This window comes from Ailuropoda melanoleuca, chromosome 6 (genome assembly GCF_002007445.2).
Source record: "Ailuropoda melanoleuca isolate Jingjing chromosome 6, ASM200744v2, whole genome shotgun sequence".
NCBI classification, from domain to species: domain Eukaryota; kingdom Metazoa; phylum Chordata; class Mammalia; order Carnivora; family Ursidae; genus Ailuropoda; species Ailuropoda melanoleuca.
Genome location: NC_048223.1, coordinates 117,170,621 through 117,188,402, shown reverse-complemented (window position 1 = coordinate 117,188,402; position 17,782 = coordinate 117,170,621). Strand labels below are relative to the sequence as shown.

Sequence of the window (17,782 nt, the reverse complement as noted above, 5' to 3'; positions counted from 1 at the left end):
AGGGCGTGATCCCGGTGTTGTGGGATCGGGCCCCACATCAGGCTCCTCCGCTATGAGCCTGCTTCTTCCTCTCCCNCGCCTGGGTGGCACAGTGGTTAAGTGTCTGCCTTCGGCTCAGGGCGTGATCCCGGTGTTGTGGGATCGGGCCCCACATCAGGCTCCTCCGCTATGATCCTGCTTCTTCCTCTCCCACTCCCCCTGCTTGTGTTCCCTCTCTTACTGGCTGTCTCTATCTCTGTCAAATAAATAAATAAAATCTTTAAAAAAAAAAAAAAGAAAATAGGGCCCTTGATATGCGCTTTCACTCTGGTCACCTGCTACCTTAGAAGGTGTCTGTGGGTGCATCACTTCCGGTCCTGACCGATCACTTCCAGTCCTCACATCCCGCAGCAAGCCAGGGTGGGCACACAGAAACCACAGTCCTTCTCTACCCAGTCTCCTCTCGTGGACTTCCCCTGACGGCTTCCCATGGAAGAGCTTCTACAGAGAAACACGTTTACTTTATTTTTATTTATTTTTTTTGCCATGTGCCTAATTTTCTTTCAAATTTCCATATTTCTTCCTATTCTTTAGAAGTGATTTAGAATGTATGTAAGCGGGATCCCAATGGTATGACTGACATCAAGAGGAAAGACAATAAATACAGTAAGTATTGCAATTTACTCGTCCACACTTATCCACTTAAAAAAAATAATAATGGAAAAAGTTTCAGATTAGCAACCCGAAATGCCTCGCTTAACCTAAGTACTTTTTATTTTTATTTTATTTTTTTTAAAGATTTTATTTATTTATTCGACAGAGATAGAGACAGCCAGCGAGAGAGGGAACACAAGCAGGGGGAGTGGGAGAGGAAGAAGCAGGCTCATAGCGGAGGAGCCTGATGTGGGGCTCGATCCTATAACGCCGGGATCACGCCCTGAGCCGAAGGCAGACGCTTAACCGCTCTGCCACCCAGGCGCCCCAACCTAAGTACTTTTTAGGACTACCGTTGCCATAGCAACTTGAAGCCGATCTTGGTGGTCACTGTACCCAATTCTATTGAAGCTAAAAATTACCTTAGCCTTGTGCCTGTGCTTGGCCAGCACAGTAAAGACTGGGTTCCAGAAAATTAAAACTTTTTAAACCTGTGAAATTACTTCTACTAGAGCAAAAGAAACCTCTCAAATCGAAGTGTTTTTCTTCTTTTTTTAAAAAAAGCATAATTTGTTGGACATTAAAATAACAAAAGGGCTTTGAGAAAGGATTATGGGTTTCTGATGTTTCACCACTAGAACAGATTTACCTTATATCCGACTGATGTTGTAATCTTGCGTTCTGAGGTAATGTTTCAGCCCTTTCTCTTCCCATAAATAAAGATCTCAACGATAGGCACTTCATTCCTTCTCTCGAGCATTCCTTTAGAGTTTCTGCCGTCGGTCTTGTAAACCATTTCACCAGGATGGCGCACAGCTTGGATGCAGGACTTCTGTCGGGGGCAGGGCACTCATTACCAGGGGTTTTTATTGCTACAAGCTCCAAAGGGAAAATGTTTCAAGTCTGGAGAGTTTCAGGGCAGATACCCCACATCAGATGCTCTCCCTCGCTCTGAGAAGAAACGCAGTTCAAAGTAGTCGTCTTAACCCAAAAGGCGCCTGGCCTGGGCCCTGAGCTCGGGGCTGCGGGTGAATCCCGTCCCCCGCCCCCGGGGGTATTCTGGGTCCAGAAAGAAGGCGCCTGCTTGAGCCTGGCCCGCCTGCTGATCACGTGCGCCTCCCCCCCCCACCCCNGGGAAAATGTTTCAAGTCTGGAGAGTTTCAAGGCAGATACCCCACATCAGATGCTCTCCCTCGCTCTGAGAAGAAACGCAGTTCAAAGTAGTCGTCTTAACCCAAAAGGCGCCTGGCCTGGGCCCTGAGCTCGGGGCTGCGGGTGAATCCCGTCCCCCGCCCCCGGGGGTATTCTGGGTCCAGAAAGAAGGCGCCTGCTTGAGCCTGGCCCGCCTGCTGCCCACGTGCGTTTTTTTTTTTTCGAGCCGCCGGGGCCCACTGGTCTACAACTCTCCAGGGCAAAATCTCTTTAAAAATTCACAGATATAGCCCTCTCCATGCAAATCAACTGCAGAAAACTACCCGGGCTTTGAATATCTTTTGAAACCCAAACAACTGTGTGTAAATAAAGGGCTGTTATTTACCAACAAGGGGACAAAAGCCCCGGGGACCCCCTCCGCTCCAGGCCCCTGCAGGACTTCTCTGCCCGGCAACTTCATACTTAACTAGCTTGAGTGCCAACTTCGGCTTATTCACAAACTCACCCTGAGCCCGGCCTTTGAATGCGAAGAAAAAACGGTGTTTATGTTCCAGATTTTTTGCTTTATTCTCATGACTGAAGGAAACGATGAAGCATTTTCTGCCTCAGCAGAGCCAGCAGGGAAGAAACACATGTTGTAATTATCTTAAATAAGCAGGCAATGGACACTGCTTCTGGGGCCGCGTGGTAGGGGCCTCGGAAAAAGTGGGGGACGCCGGGACGACCCGCCATCTCCACAGCCAGCCCCGCGTCTGCGCGCAGAGGTGGTCGGTGCCCAACTCAGTGACAGGAATGCGCTTTCCAGCCACGAAGACACATACGATTAATTGGGGCTTACTTGGGTTTTTTTGAAAGATGAACATTGATGAACATGTGTAAGTGTTTTAAAAGAAAGTCATCGTATCTGAGCGACACACAATGACAGGAGCAAACTGAAACTTTACTAAAAAAAAAAATTCCATTAAGAAGCCGTCACTGACAATAAACTCTTACAAATCTGAAACAAATACCTTCAGATAAAGGTTTTGATCGGGACAAACCAATCAGGCAACTATCAAAGTACAAATAATATTCAATGTTGGGTCTCAGCAATAATCTTTTTTTTTTTTAAGATTTTATTTATTTATGTGACAGCCAGCGAGAGAGGGAACACAAGCAGGGGGAGTGGGAGAGGAAGAAGCAGGCTCATAGCGGAGGAGCCCGATGTGGGGCTCGAGGTGGGGCTCGATCCCGGAATACTGGGATCACGCCCTGAGCCGAAGGCAGCCGCTTAACAACTGCACTACCCAGGCGCCCCAGCAATAATCTTGAATTCCAGTGTGTCTGGTTCCAAATACAATCAACTTCTTCCATAATCAGCACAAAAGAACACACCAACTACGTCTCCGTTTTACTCTCAAAAGCATTTATTACTGGGATTTAGGCTGAAAAGAAATATTTTTATTAATCAATCTTCTCTATTGTCTTCCGGGAGGCTGGGAGGGCGGCTGGTAACTGCAGGCCTGAGAGGCGCTCCCGGCGGGCCCTGCGCGTCCTCCCCTCCCTGTTGCTCCCTCTGGAGAGGGCGGCAGATTTATTTCTCCGCGGTTCTCCTCTACCAAGTGTGTTCCGTGTTCCTTCTACTACTAATTAATGTGAGAATAGAGAATCAAAGAGGGTATCCCTCCGAAGAGTTGTTTTTGAAGAGCGACAAATTAATCCCCTCGGATATGCCTGGAGGCAGGCAAGATATCTTCTGTTTTGTTTTGCAAAATTCCGCAATTAGATGTGCAAAAGTTCCATTTTTAGTAAAGATTTTGTTGACAAATTTCATCCACTTCAGAACACACACACACACACACACACCCCATTTCCGGGGAACAATTCCTCAGGGAATATATTTTTTCTGGACAATTGAAAAATTCCTGTGCCAAGTGCTGCTTTTTGCCAGCTTCCCCCATTCCTCCCCCGACACCCCCAGCACTACCTGGCAGAGTGATCTGGGCTTCAAGATGGGGAGTGGGCTCAGAACTCCTCAGGGTGCACCCTGCTTGAAGCACAGAACTTGGACATCCCTAAAATCGCCTTGGGACATATTACTCTTGCCCCCATTTCATAGATGAAGAAATTAAAGCTCGGAGCAGTTAAATGATTTACTCCGGTCACGCAGGTACGGGGGGCTGGGTTTCAAACCGGGATGGTTTTACTCCAAATCCTGACCTCTTCCTTCCAGGTTTTCCTGACTTCCCGCAATCTTCATGGAAATGAGAATGGAATTGAAGGAGTGTAGAACTCCCAGGTTTATTGCAACCCCACCGAAATGAAGTCTGTGTCTCTCTTGCAACTCAAAGATCCATCTCTGAGGTGGAAGATAATTGCAGGTCATGATTTAAAGTTTAGTATTTCATTTTCGCTTAAATGCCCGCAGAATTAGGACATTAGATTCTCATAAATCAATGCCCTTCAATCAATTATGCTCTTAGTCACAAAACAACTGTGGAGGTGAGCTACAATCACCTGGGCTAACCACTATCCACTGAAGTCTTTTTTTTTTTCCCACTTAAAGCAGATGATGTACTTGTTGAAATGTCACTGAAACTGGAACACCTTTCTCCGTTTCTTTTGACTAGACTTTGAGCCAGTCGCCCCTCCCTCCGCTCCCAGTTCAGAAACGGGTTTTCATGGTATATAATTTGCTTTGCTTTGCTTTGTTTGGGGGGATCAGTTCTTTAAATCATTTGGCCAGACTGAAAAAAATAGCACCAAGATTTTTTTTCTTTCTTTTTGAATCCGCAAGGCGAAAGGAGAACTGACATTTATTGAACCTGTTTCACACCCCGCACTGGGTGCTACGCCAGGGCTCCCAATGCCCCCTGCCATGCTGGGCGGGAAGAATCGTGGTTCTTGTTTTGCAGATCCACCAGTTGGGTCTCCTGGAGGTTGAGAACCTCATCAGCAAGTGGTGGAGGACTGCTGTGCCCTTCCAGCCCTCCTTGCCCTGATAGCAGATCAAGAGATTCACCCGTGAGGCACCTGAATAGAATATTCTTTTAGAAGCTTGGCTCTTCCAGGTGTGGAAGATTGGCATTCTGGACAGTCACCAGTCCCTTCCTCAAGAGCATTCTGAAGGTGGGACGTCAAGAAGGGAAATGCTTTACCCCCAGGTCTCACTACATTTACTTAGCGGTGGGGCCTGGATTCAAATCAAGGCCCTGTTCTTCCTAATCCCACGCTCTTTCCACTTAATACTGTATTTCTGTCAATATCATTTATACCAGCTGAAAGTTGGGTAGGTCGAAGAATAGTGAGCTGATGACTAAAGATGAGTTCTCTGTCCTCTGCCTCCAGTACCAGCCTCTGAAAAGGGAGATGTTTGCAGATCTTTGCCTGCTGCTAAATACTCAGTGTTAATTTTTTCTTGCCCCTCGAATCCAGTGAACATTGGCTGCAGCCGCACTTGTCCCCAGGGCTCCGGGACTGTGCGGCATTACGGATTTCTTCAAGTACATAGTTAGGCCCAGTTCTCTAGTCTTCAGGTTTTTAGTGTTTGTGTTTGGACAGCATGTGAGAGGAAGCTGATGGAATATTTACCCAAAGACAGGACACTTCTCAAGGACTAAGATGCTGCTAGAAGCTCTGCCAAGCCTGGACCTCTGGGGTACTGGCGACAGGACCAGAGCATTTCGGTCATCCAAAGGCCGCTCTCTGCCCTGTCTGGTTCAGGGAGAGGATAGTCAAGTGCGGGACTATGGGATGGGGGCTGGCAGTCCCAGGGACCATGTCTGGGGGCATTCGTGCCCCAGTCGGCCTCTCAGCTGGTTGTTGGTGCCAGCAGGATGGAGTTTGCCAGACTGAGGGTTTCTGTTTGAGGCCTCCCTTTGTGGGCTTTCTCAGAGCTCACTGGGGTCCCCATAATGGGCTGCCTGGACATACTTCCGTGCTTTGCAGCCTGGAGCTCTTGGGCAGTGCAAATACCACATATGATGGTTGAAAGAAAGAGCCCTGGAATATGACAAACCGAGGTTTGATTCCTGCCCACTTCATTGCAGTGTGACCTTGGACACGTGACTTAACCTTTCTGCATCTTAGCTTTCTCATCTGGAGAATGGAGCTAATGCTGCTGGTCTGAGAAGGATTATGGGAGATCAAGTATATAAAGTACTCAGTGCCTGGCATATAATAAGTGCCCAATAAATGGCAGATTTTTGTTTTTATTAGCTGTGCATTTTGAATATACAGCTTAAAGAATATTAGGCTTAATATTGTATAAAACGTACAGACACTCGCTACAACAGGGATGAACCTTGGGAGCATTATGTTACGTGAAAGACATCAGACACCAAAGGCCACATGATGTATGATTCCATGAATACAAAATGTCCAGAATAGGTGAATCTATGGAGGCAGAAAGTAGATTAAAGGTTTCCAGAGGCTAGGCGGAGAGGTGAGTGGGGAGGGACTGTCTAATGGGTAGGGTAGGGGCTTCCTTTTTGGGTGGTTGAAGATGTTCTGGAACTAGACAGTGGTGATGGTTGCACTACATTGTGAATGTACTAAATGTCACTCAATTCTATACTTTAAAGCGGTTAAAATGGTAAATGGCATGTATATTTCCCCACAATTAAAAAAAACTGTGTAAAGCCGACCCATTCCACACATTTCTGGATTCAGTTCACTGTTCTTTGAGATCACGTATCCACCTGACAGTCATAGAGGCAGGACCCATCTGTGTCGTCACTCTTGTATTATAATCAAAGGCCTTCATATTTTTTAAAAAAGATTTTTTATTTTATTTATTTTAGAGAGAGAGAGAGAGCTCAGGCGAGCATGAGCAGGGGAGGGGCAGAGGGAGAGTGGGGGAGGGAGTCTTGGAGAGAGAGGGACAAGCAGATGCCACACTGAGCGTGGAGCCCAACGTGGGGCTCGATCTCAAGACTCTGAAATCATAACCTGAGCTGAACTCAAGAGTCAGACGCTTAACCGACTGAGCCACCCAGGCACCCCCAAAGCCTTCAAATTTTAAATAGTGCTTTGTAATTTATTCGCATGAAACTACATTCCCCATCATACTGTGAGGTTGGCAGCAAGAAACATTGTTGTTCCCATTTTACAGATAACAAACTTGAGGATCAATGAAAGTAGGATTAGTTGTGGTTGTTACATGTGCTGTTAACCCTGGTGACATTTTTTGAGTTCACAGAAGGAACAGGTGAGTGTCAGAGGCTGGACTCCAATCCTTGTCTTCTGGTTCCTGGCTCTGGGCTTTTTAACCTCTCCCTTTTGCTAGTCGTTGACAGTACATTTTATATTACACATAGTACTGTATTTGTATGTTATTCATTTATAAGTGGTACTGGGTTAATGTTCATTCCTGGCTGACTCACAGGGAAGGGCAGAGTGCCTCTCTGGGCTGCTGGCTCGCTTTGTTTAACTGAAAATCACTGCCTTCACGAGGGCCATTAGCACATCAAAATGGTGTTTGTTGAGCCAGGAAAAGTGATACATTAGGCTTGCATTATTCTTTGGTCCCCAAAGACTAATTGTTGGTTTGTGTTTTTAAACACCTTTCAAGTGCTAAGAGCCCTTAATGAGTTAAATTAACAAACCATTAGGGTTAAGAATCGTGGTGTGATGCCGGCACGGTGTTGCAGTTATGGCACTGGACACCAGGACGCAGTGTGTATGCAAGCGGCAAACCCCTCTATTTCTGATGCTATTTGACACCTGACAAAGTGTTTCCGTTTGTTAGTCAACCCATACGGCAGGCACTCCTTGATACGGGCACTAAAATGGCCGTTTTACAGATGAGGACTTTGAGGACTCAGAGAAGTGTGGTGGAGTGCCAGCTCAGAGCTCGTGACGAGCACTCGGATGTGGGTTTTGGCACCCAGGGCTTCGGCATGATAGTGGAGAGTTTCTCTGGTGAAGTCACACACTTTGTTGGGGTTGGGGCATACACAACACTTGTTGCATTATTACAAACTGCCAGAGCCCACCTCAGTACTGGCTTGAAAGCGACAGCCCGTGATTCCACTTCAGATCTGACTTACCCGCAGAGGCTAGTCTCTTCATGCAACTCAGCGACCCAAAGGAGGCCGGGGTGAGCACCGTAGGAGGCTGTTAAAAGAGATATTTGGGGCTCCCCGTAACTCTAATGAGGTGTGTTCAGCTAATTTCTCTAACTGGATGGAAACCCAACCCTATTCCACAGAAATACAGCAGTGGCCACGTTAGGGACACCTGGAGACATCCTCCGAGTGGCTATGTTCCAAGGGGGCCTAGACTACCACTGTTCCGGGTTGATGTTGTTAGCTTGCTTGGTATTGGGTGCTTAACACGTTACGTACTTATGATCCTGAATCGTCTCAACTGTCTTGTGGGTCAGTACTATTATTTTCCTACCTTGCAAAAGAAGGTACTGAAGCTCAAACCAGTCTTTCCTGAAGGTAGAGTGGCCACTGTTCAAACTGTCTCCTGCTGTACTAGCCTGAGATAGCCCAGCTCACCTCCCCCTTTTGGGCTGTTCTAGCATCCTTGCCTATTCTCATGATTCTGCCCAACTGAGCTCTGGACATAGTACACTCATCGCACCCTGTCAAGCCAGGGCCAAAGCTAAGCTGAGATGGTCAGTGAGAATGAGTCAGAAGGAGGTTCAGGTCACTGACATGGCCTAAATCAACCCCAGGCAGCCCTTGTATTTTAGGGAAAGGGGCCACGAATCTCTCCGAATCAAAAGCCTCCATACTGGGGTGTGTGTGTGTGTGTGTGTGTGTGTGTGTGTGTGTGTGTGTGTTTCCATTGTATTTAGCAAAATAAGCCATCTGGCTCCGTGGGCAGTTTTCTAACCCAAGTCTACTCCCCACATTCAACCTCAGCATCACCTACAGGCTATTTTGAGCAGTACACCATTAGGGGGCTGCTTGGTGCTCGGGGAATTTGGCTTCTTCTCAATATATAATAATTGCTATTATCTTTCAATTACTTAACAAACAGTGAAGCACAGAGCCATGCTATTTCAAAAGAGTCTCCTGAGAGTAGGGCTGGATATATCCAAATGCTACCGGAATGAGCTGGGAGAGGGCAGCCCTTTTAGCACATACCCAGGGGAAAATGCATACATTGTATACTAATCACTCAGTGGGAACCATAGCTGTTTGCCCTTTCACCTTAACCTCCGATTTCCTGCTAAGAGAGATCTGGTCAACCCGGTGGAGATTTCGGTCAGGTCCCTTCTGCTGCTCTCAACCTTGCAGACCTACCAAACAGTTTGGCAAAGATGAAAAAACAAAGTGAGAAGGAAAAAAGTCGATAAATGAAGAGCAGAGCACCCGACTGGCTCAGTCAGTAGAGCCAGTGACTCTTGATCTCAGGGTTGTGAGTTTGAGCCCTAAGTTGGGTACAGAGATTACTTAAAAATAAAATCTTAAAAAAAAATGAAGTACTGAGGGGAAAGAAGTGAAATCGTTTAGTGTTGTGAAGACCCAAACAAATAAACAAAACGGGATTGTAGGTCGTCTCCCTCCTCCCTTTGGAATCATGGTAGCTACCTTCTGTTTTGGGTTTGCCAATAAGCAAGTGTTGTTAAAATTTTACCAAGATGCTTTGGGCAAATTAAACACAACCAGTTTTGTTGAGAAACGCACTCTTTTCCAGCGCAATTTGTAACATCTTAAACAAGCACCGTTCCCTATGAGAAAGTAGGACCAAAAAAGACCTTTTCGTTTTACATACAAGATTTGATTTAGATTTAATGTAGGATTGCAACTTTGAAAGGAGCTTCGGTTTTTCTGGTGGCATAAGAACCAAAATTAAATTTGGGTTTAACTAGAAACCCTCAATGCAAAATGAGGATTAAATGTTAGGGATCTGTCTGCCCATGCAACTTTGGATTTCATTTTGATTGGTATCTCGAACACTCGGGGCAGAAAGCACACTTTTAATTTTCAGGAGCATGGAGATCTCAGGTACTCGGCTTGCTAGCTCTGTGCGGGTCTTTACGCTGCAGATCACTTCTTGTAGAATCAAGGACTAAAGAAGTAAAGGGGAGAGGAGATTACCCTTCCAGAACCCTGATCCCCACTAAACCAAAGACAAGCCCTTTGTAACTATTGATCAGGAAATAAATCCCCTTTATTATTCCACAGGGACACCCCTTCTCCCTCTGCTTTTCTACACCTCTTCCCACAGATACGGGGTTTATACTGACCTTGCATTTCTTCTCACACACCTGTCAATTTGGAACTCTCTGGCCTTCATTGCTGAATTTTTCCCACCCTTCAGAACAGGAAGTGAAAATACCCCAGCTGGCCAGTTAAACATTTCTGTCACACACACACACACACACACACACACACACACACACACACGCAAAAAGGAGTTTCAAACCATTTGTCCTTTTCAATTCACCCCAGTAAGAAAAAGAGTGAACTATGTCAAGACTGGTCAGCTCGTTGCAGCCTCCAATTCCTCACGTTCAGTACCTAGAACAATGTTTTTAATTCTATTCAAGAAGTGGCGATGTAAATGCTTCAGATTTTTTTAAATTAAAAATGAGAGATTATGACTCCGAATGGGCTCTAAACACTTTTCAAGGGACTGTAATTTTTCTTATTAATGCCTCACACAGCAACACTCAACTTAGCTCAACTCACAAGTCTTTGCCCGTGGTTGCTGGTGATGAGCCATGCAGAGGTGGTGGGGGGAGGGAGTGATGATTAGTGCATATGTTTATGTTATTTTAGTAGAAAATCCATGTGCCATTGGTAATGAATTGAAGGTTAAGTGACAATTTTTCTTTACAACCACTCTTGTCGAATAGTCTGTGAACTGAAAACTGGATTAACCTTTAATTACCCTCAACGATCTCTCAACCCTGAGACAACATTACCACTCCTACCAGTAGTATTTGCATATACAATTTAATGAGAGAAACATCTGTTTGCATATTCGCTATCATTAATACTATGCAGATGAATAGATTTTCACAATGTGATAGGCATTCGTGCTAACGTCTCATTTTCTTTCTTCATTTCTAGTCTTTCTTCCTCCACCCACGGCTTCAGCTGGACTTGGATTAATTAGAATTAAGGGCTGTCTAGAGCCAACAGCCTTGTACAGGGTGCACAAATGCAATGGGCTCTGAATGCCTGCAAAGCCACATTTTATTCAACTGGGGAAAACACTGCTAGGTCCCACAGAATGCACACTGTATAGGCCTGTGTGTGTTTGTGTGTGTGTCTATGTACTTGAAACAAAACTATGTTTTTCGGTCTTTGATCTAAAAAAAAAAACAACAACCTTGGTATGTCTGTTTTTGGAAACCCTTGCCTTCATACCCAACTTGCCTTTCTGATGGCTATATCAAATGCTTCCTATATGGAGTTTGATGATTTTACTGCTGACAAAGCCCTCGGAGGCCAAGCCAACCAAAGTTTTTATTTTCCAGCCAGGCTAAGTGATCTGCCTGTACTCACCTCAGTGGCTAGTGACGGAGCTGAGCCTGGGGGGCGGGCCTGAGCTTCTGGACTTCAAGCCTCATGCTTTTTTGACTGAATTGTGCCGCCTCTCTGTATGAATGAAGTTTCAAGACACAACGGCCAGTAAACCCAGTGTATAGAGTTTCCTCGAAATCCTATGTGGTTACCTCTTGAAGCGATTTGAAAGGTTTCCATATATGTATTACATATAGAAAATGCATGCTATAAATACAACCTTTCTCAACAAACATTATGTTTTGTACACATATGTGTTGATTCTTGCCTATGCAAGTCTTCGATTGTTGCATTGGTCCAAAGAGAATGAAAGATTCCTTAAAGATTTTCAGGGCTTTAATTTCACGGTACATTTTTCAATATGTCTTTCAATCTGGAAAAAAAAAGTGTTGCTTTTTTATGCTTTTTAAAGTAAAAAAACTCTCAGTTCTAACTTAATTTCACCCCCTTCTGATCATAAGCCTTGAGCCAGGCACTGTCACCTTTAGAACTTGCAGCTTCTGCCGTGGAAATTATCTTACAGAGCTAGTCCCCATGACTGTATTGTCTCATCAGAATGAAGAAAATTCTTGGCTTTCATTAGTGAATCTATCCTCATTAATTCAAACTAAATGATGGTGGTGGTGAAGGGGCAGCCAGATTAACTAGTGAATACTTTGAACCGTAGAAATTTTTTATGGGAATGTACTATTCTTACTTCCACGGATGTTTGGTAATTAGAGCTGGGCTGTGTCTCCAAAGGTACTTAGGGCACACGATTAAATCAACTGGTTTGTGAAATCATATCCATTATTTGGAGGCAAAGGTATATTATGAAACTATTGGAAGTAATTTGTTCTCTAAGCATTTCAACACTAAACCCTACCTTAAACCCTCCCTCCTTATTTATATGCTATTCAGTTACACTGTCTATAAAATAGAACACATTTCTTAAAAAAAAAAGGTAGAGCTAGTTCAGATAGCATCTGAGTTATTATCATTTCCAAATAAATAAGATTATTTTATTTATTTTTTAAAAGATTTTTATAAGATTATTTTAAAACATATTCTCCATGTAGAAATGGCCGTAGTGTGATAATTTGATTTAAAAAGGCATTTTGAGCACCTGATGTGAAGAGAGCAGTGATCAGGAATGAGGTTTCCATCTGAAGTACAGTCGTTCTGTACAATCATTTTAGAGGCTCCAACTCCTACTATTGTCTGGCCGGTAACATTTAAACACGAGCTGACATACATTCCTTCGAATTATCGCTGTAAATACTGTGTGTGAATGCCTGACAGAGCATAGATATTCAATACCGGTAAACATTGGTTGGATGGATGGATGGGTGGATGGATGGATGGTTGTGGCAGCATGAAGCATCCTGACTCTGTTTAGACTCTGTTTAGTCTGAAGGAGGACATTATTTTCAGTTAACCTAAGTACCAATCATAGTCCTGGGGCAAAGTTTTGTAAACAAAGTTGTCACTATGATTCATGGCTTCTAGTAGTATCTGCTCTATCATGTATCTTGTGGGGATCCAATATGGGTTCCTAATCACTCTGGAACTGCTTGGGTCGTAGTTCAAGTTAAGATGTGCTTATATGTGTGTAGTGGGGGGAATTGTAAACATCAATGCAAATCTGCGCTTAACATAATTTGAATTCACAAATTAGTTTCCAGCTCCGTGGTGGCCTATATATTTTTAAATTTATGCTGAAACTTATTTTTGATATGATTTTATGTTAGATTTGACCTATGGGGGGGCTCTCATGTGTTTCTGGCTGCGTTCCAGACTCTAGGGTCTATAAGACACGCTCTTGGGTGTGCTGAATGCGTGGACTCCGAGACAGGAAGGGAAAGATGCTAGGAGGTGCACGGCTAGGTTCCTCCAGTGGGATGGTGAGGGCACATCTGTCCACGTACTGGTTGCCAAGCTCCTGCTATACCTGCAGTTCACCCCCTTCTGACCTAGTTAGGTCCGAACTCTGGGCCCGCGATCAAGCTTCTGGCTGCAGTCGGAGGTGGGTGCACGTAGGCCTTACTCGGACGGACAGGAGGCTCTCTGCGGGCAGGCCTTTGGTTCCCACGGGCCCATCAACTTCGGGGCACATGCCACTGTCCCCAGTCCATCGGGATGAGGAAAGAAAATGCTAGATTAACATGTTTTGATCCGAAAGATAAGAAATGAAACAAGCATTACTAGTACTTATTAGAATGGATTGAAATCAGCACCTGTGTATAATCATAAATAAACATATACTGGGGATGATCAAATCCTTTTTTTTAGGGTTGGGGATACATGACCAAGACAGTCTGGAGACCTCTAGTCTCAGAGAAGATGCAGCACATTTTCCAGGACAGCTGGGGGTGGGGAGGGGAGGGTGGGGGGACTTGCCTACTCCTTTCTGTCCATTTCCCACCTACCTTTTGGGTCTCCGAGTATGCTATGCCGTTGTGGCCCTCAGGATCTGTTCTCTTTTCAATTTTGGACTCGCTTTCCTTCTGCTTAGCGAATCTTTATTTTACTTTTGTAAGCAGTTTCCTGTGTTGGTTGGACAGCGATCTCTCTTTCTGCGGGCCCTTCCACCCCCTTCAGAAGTCTCTGCCACAGCTTCTCAAGTTCTTCACCCTTATTGTCTTCTGAGAGGCCTGAGGGCAGAGATCATTTCTCAGACATTCGTGTGTAAATGCTGGCGGAATGCATGAATGAAGAATTAAGGGAAAGTCGACCTCAAGGACGAGGAGCCGCACCCTGTGACTCCTCTAGGTCACCAGGAGGGGTCGCTGTTGCTGCTTCCTGTGATGGCGAGACCGTGGATGCTGAAAGTTTTCGCTGACACGTTCTCCCCCAATTCGGCAGTCAACTTCAGGACCTCTCCTTCCCCGACCCCTTCTCTTACCCACTCCCACGGGAAGGGGACAGAGACTGAGCCAGAAGGCGAGCCGGAGCCTGTGACTATGGTGGGATGTGTTTGTGCCTGGGATATCCTGCAAGATGAAGACTGGGAGCCTCGGGCCCGTGAGTCCGTCCTGGCTGGGCGGATTCACCGATGCTCCCGGGAGAACAAGCCGCGGGATATAGAAGAGGCCGTTGAAAACGTCAGTGACTAAGAAACAACAACCCACACCCATGAGCAGATTTTGTGAGGCATAAAATCACATCGCTGCTTCTGAATCAGCGGCCGGGCCAGGGGATTCATTTGGCTTCCCTTGGAAAACAGGATAGAAAAATGCACCGAACGAGGCGATAGCTTTGTATTAACCATAATGTCAGAGAATGCATTGCCGTTTGCCTTGACAACTCGAGTTTGTAAAAGACAAGTAATTACGGAGGAGTTGGTGAAAATAAAAAAAGGGGGGTAGAGAATGTCTCAGTCTCATCCTTTAAAATGGCTATTATTTTTTTTTACTTTAATTCAAGGATATTTTTATACCTTAGTAATAAATTAACATTTCAAAAGTACTTTTACCTGCTGAGATGGTTCATTCCGCTAATGTGGGTAGCTCTGTGGACTCGAATAATTAGTGTAAATTGCCTTTGAATAACACAGAGCTGGGAACAACTCTAACTTGCTAGGGCTTAATGCCCCTTGCCTACAGGATGAAGAGTCCTTAATGGGGCCTGGAAAAACAACTAATACCTACAAATCAAAGGAGAAAAGCCGTTTTTGATGCATTTGTCTGAGAGTGTGAGTTTTAAACTAAATTGTTAACACTTCCTCCCTGCTGAGGGTCATGGATTAGCTAGGCTGGGAGATTCTTTGAGAATCTTTCACACTGACCAGGGGAGGTAGGGGGTTCCAAATACAAGTGTTTTCTTAACCCTAATCCCTACCTCCCTGACCAGGACAGCTCTGCATTTCCCTCTAATTAGGTGAAGAATTAGGAGGGGGATAAATGTGTTCAGGGATGAGGATAAAGTGATTAGTTCACTCCAGACCACGATCGCGATTTCTAGGCGCTACTTAGTTCCTTTCAAGATAATAACTTTTCTCTTTTTCACAAAAACGTATTCAAGCAAACCTCCAACATGTATTTATAAGCAATGATAATTATCTCTGGGCAAGCTTGGGGCAGCATATTGACAAACTATTTTTGCTCTCTGCATTTGCTTAATTTTCATAACATTATTATCCCATCGAGGAACGTCCAGAGCAACCCCGAAACGGACCCAAGAAGTAGAATTATTTGTGCAATCTGAGCAAGATCTAATAACCTAACCCCCCCAAAATGTATTCATATTTAAATGATCCTTTCAGTGAAAGGGGGAAAGGGACATGGTGCTTAGGAGCTGTCTGAGGTAAAACCGTGTTGACACTTTCTCTGCATATGAATAGATGCTACCCTGTATGTGTCTGTAAGCGGGGTTTTTTTTTTTTTTTTTTTGGAAGCTCTTGTAGATATTCTTCACTGAAGTGTAATTTTAAACTTCAGGCTGAATAAAGCAGTTACTGAATAGCTCTGAACTTTGGTGGTATTAGCAAGCATCATCACTGATGAATATCCTAGGGCCACCTAGACCTCAAAATCAGTTTCAACAACACGAAAAACCCAGACAGGGAGAGACCGAAGAACATGACATCTTTTACACTCAGGCCATCAGTTTTGGAATTGCATACACCCAACTTGTCCTCTGCCTTTGCCATTTGAGCTCACTTGGACACTGAACATCTTGCCCTTTCTGTCTTGGAGTCTTACGTGCTATGAGCAGAATCTCAGGATGAAGAAAAGTGAGAGCAACAATAACAAAACCACCTTTCCGAGGGCGTTGGAAGGGCCCGAGGCATTATTCCCCTTGGACCTGCTTGAAGACTGGTGAAAGGCAGTGATCTCATCCTGACCTTCTGGAACAAGTTCTCCCTGTTCCGTAGCTCTTCTTGGACATTCATCTCTGAGGACTATAAATGTGCCAGAGCAAAACAGAAGTGAAAAGGGACTCTCTAGATGCCTGCCTCCCCATCTCCTGGTTTGATTTCTGAGTTAGTCTCAGCTGATCAGGAGTAGACACTGCCCCGGACTCTGGAAGGCACATGACGTTATTATTATTATTATAAGCCAAACTTCTTTTAAACTGCAGTAAGCTTTCCTTTCCAGTCCTACAAATATCATGGCTGGTTTAAGGTACGATGTCTGCATCATGCCCGATTACGCTATACAAGACCGATCACACTACATTAGCCAGGATTATGTTGCCTCTTGATCTTATCAGCTTTGTTTCCTAAACTACAAAAAGATCTAACACAGTGCTGGTTAGCAGTTTGGCTTAGACAATCTCCACAGTCATCCATCACTGTCACCGGGTAGCAAGAGGCATTAGGCACAAAGCTAGGGGACAGGATGCAGCTGACATGCTCTTCCCGAGCCAACTCTCTAATTTCATGTTGAAACCAGCTCTTCTATGCTTGTCTCTTTTCTTCCTACTGAGGCTTTCTTTTTCTTCATAAGAGGAACTCTATACCCTTTGCCTTCTGAAATCTAATGCAGAATGTTACACATCTCAATCGTTTGTTTGCTTGTTTTTAAATTCTTAACAACCGTAGATAAAACACGGAGCAAATGTATAAGGTAAAATATACGGTCCTGAGCTAAAAAGAAGTTAGTAAGTCAGGTGCCCGAGGGACAAGAGGCTAATTAATAGATTCAATCTGGCCAATCCCGTCTCCTGGATAAACTCTGGGCCGACAGTGGGAATTCTCCGCGGAAAGGATACAGCCCGTCTAGCGACTAGGATTTAGCGTCTTCTTTTTCATCGAATCTGGAATTATTCCCAACTTGTCCATTTCTGCTTTAAAGTCTGGCTCTTCTAAATAGCCCCAGGAGTTAGCTAGGACATCTGGATTCCGACCCACTCTAAATCAGAGCAGAGAGCCCATGCCCACTTACTCCCGCAAAGCGGGCATCGTGGACAGACTCATCCGGAGATGTGAAACAGCATGAGATTTGAAAACAGAATCCATTACCCTATTTGCGGTCAGAATCTGATAGGATCAAGTATTCACAGGTCTCCCAGTAGAAATATCTATGTGTCAAGGAGTAAACTTGATAATCATCGTAAGAATACATTTAATGCAGCAGGAGAGAATGCCAAGCCAGAAGGTTAACGTTGCTGTTACATAATTACGAGTTCAAGGAGTTCAGCCTCTTATCACTTTATAGTGAGTATAGAAAGTAGGAGTGATCCTCTTTAATTCGTAATTATTTAACTGAAATGTGAGGTCCGGCGGCCCTGTTCTTACCCTTCTGGGCTGGCAGACATTGGTATGCAGAAGCCATGCAAGAAGGCACAATACACTATCAGAGGGAGACATGTTTGATTATTCTTTAAAACCAACTAAGAGAAGTTAATCTCATTGAACTTCTTTTTATTCAACAAAAGAGTTGGATGTTTCCAAGTCTAATGTGACTATAATGTTCATTAAATGGACTTCTTTACACCTTTAAATGGATTAACGGCACATCTTCATAGTCTAATTATTATACATGTCATTCAAAAAAATCACAGATCTAATTCAGGGGATGATAAAGGCCTTTCTTTTACAACTA

At 44.6% G+C, this 17,782-nt stretch overlaps 1 long non-coding RNA gene across 1 annotated transcript; it reads left to right on the top strand.

Moving 5' to 3' along the window:
- Window positions 1–267: 267 nt before the first annotated feature.
- LOC117802761 lies at window positions 268–14,603 on the top strand. The gene is made up of 3 exons (XR_004626282.1): window positions 268–645; window positions 3,998–4,893; window positions 13,778–14,603. It is a non-coding gene; the product is annotated as an uncharacterized LOC117802761 (long non-coding RNA).
- Window positions 14,604–17,782: the final 3,179 nt, after the last annotated feature.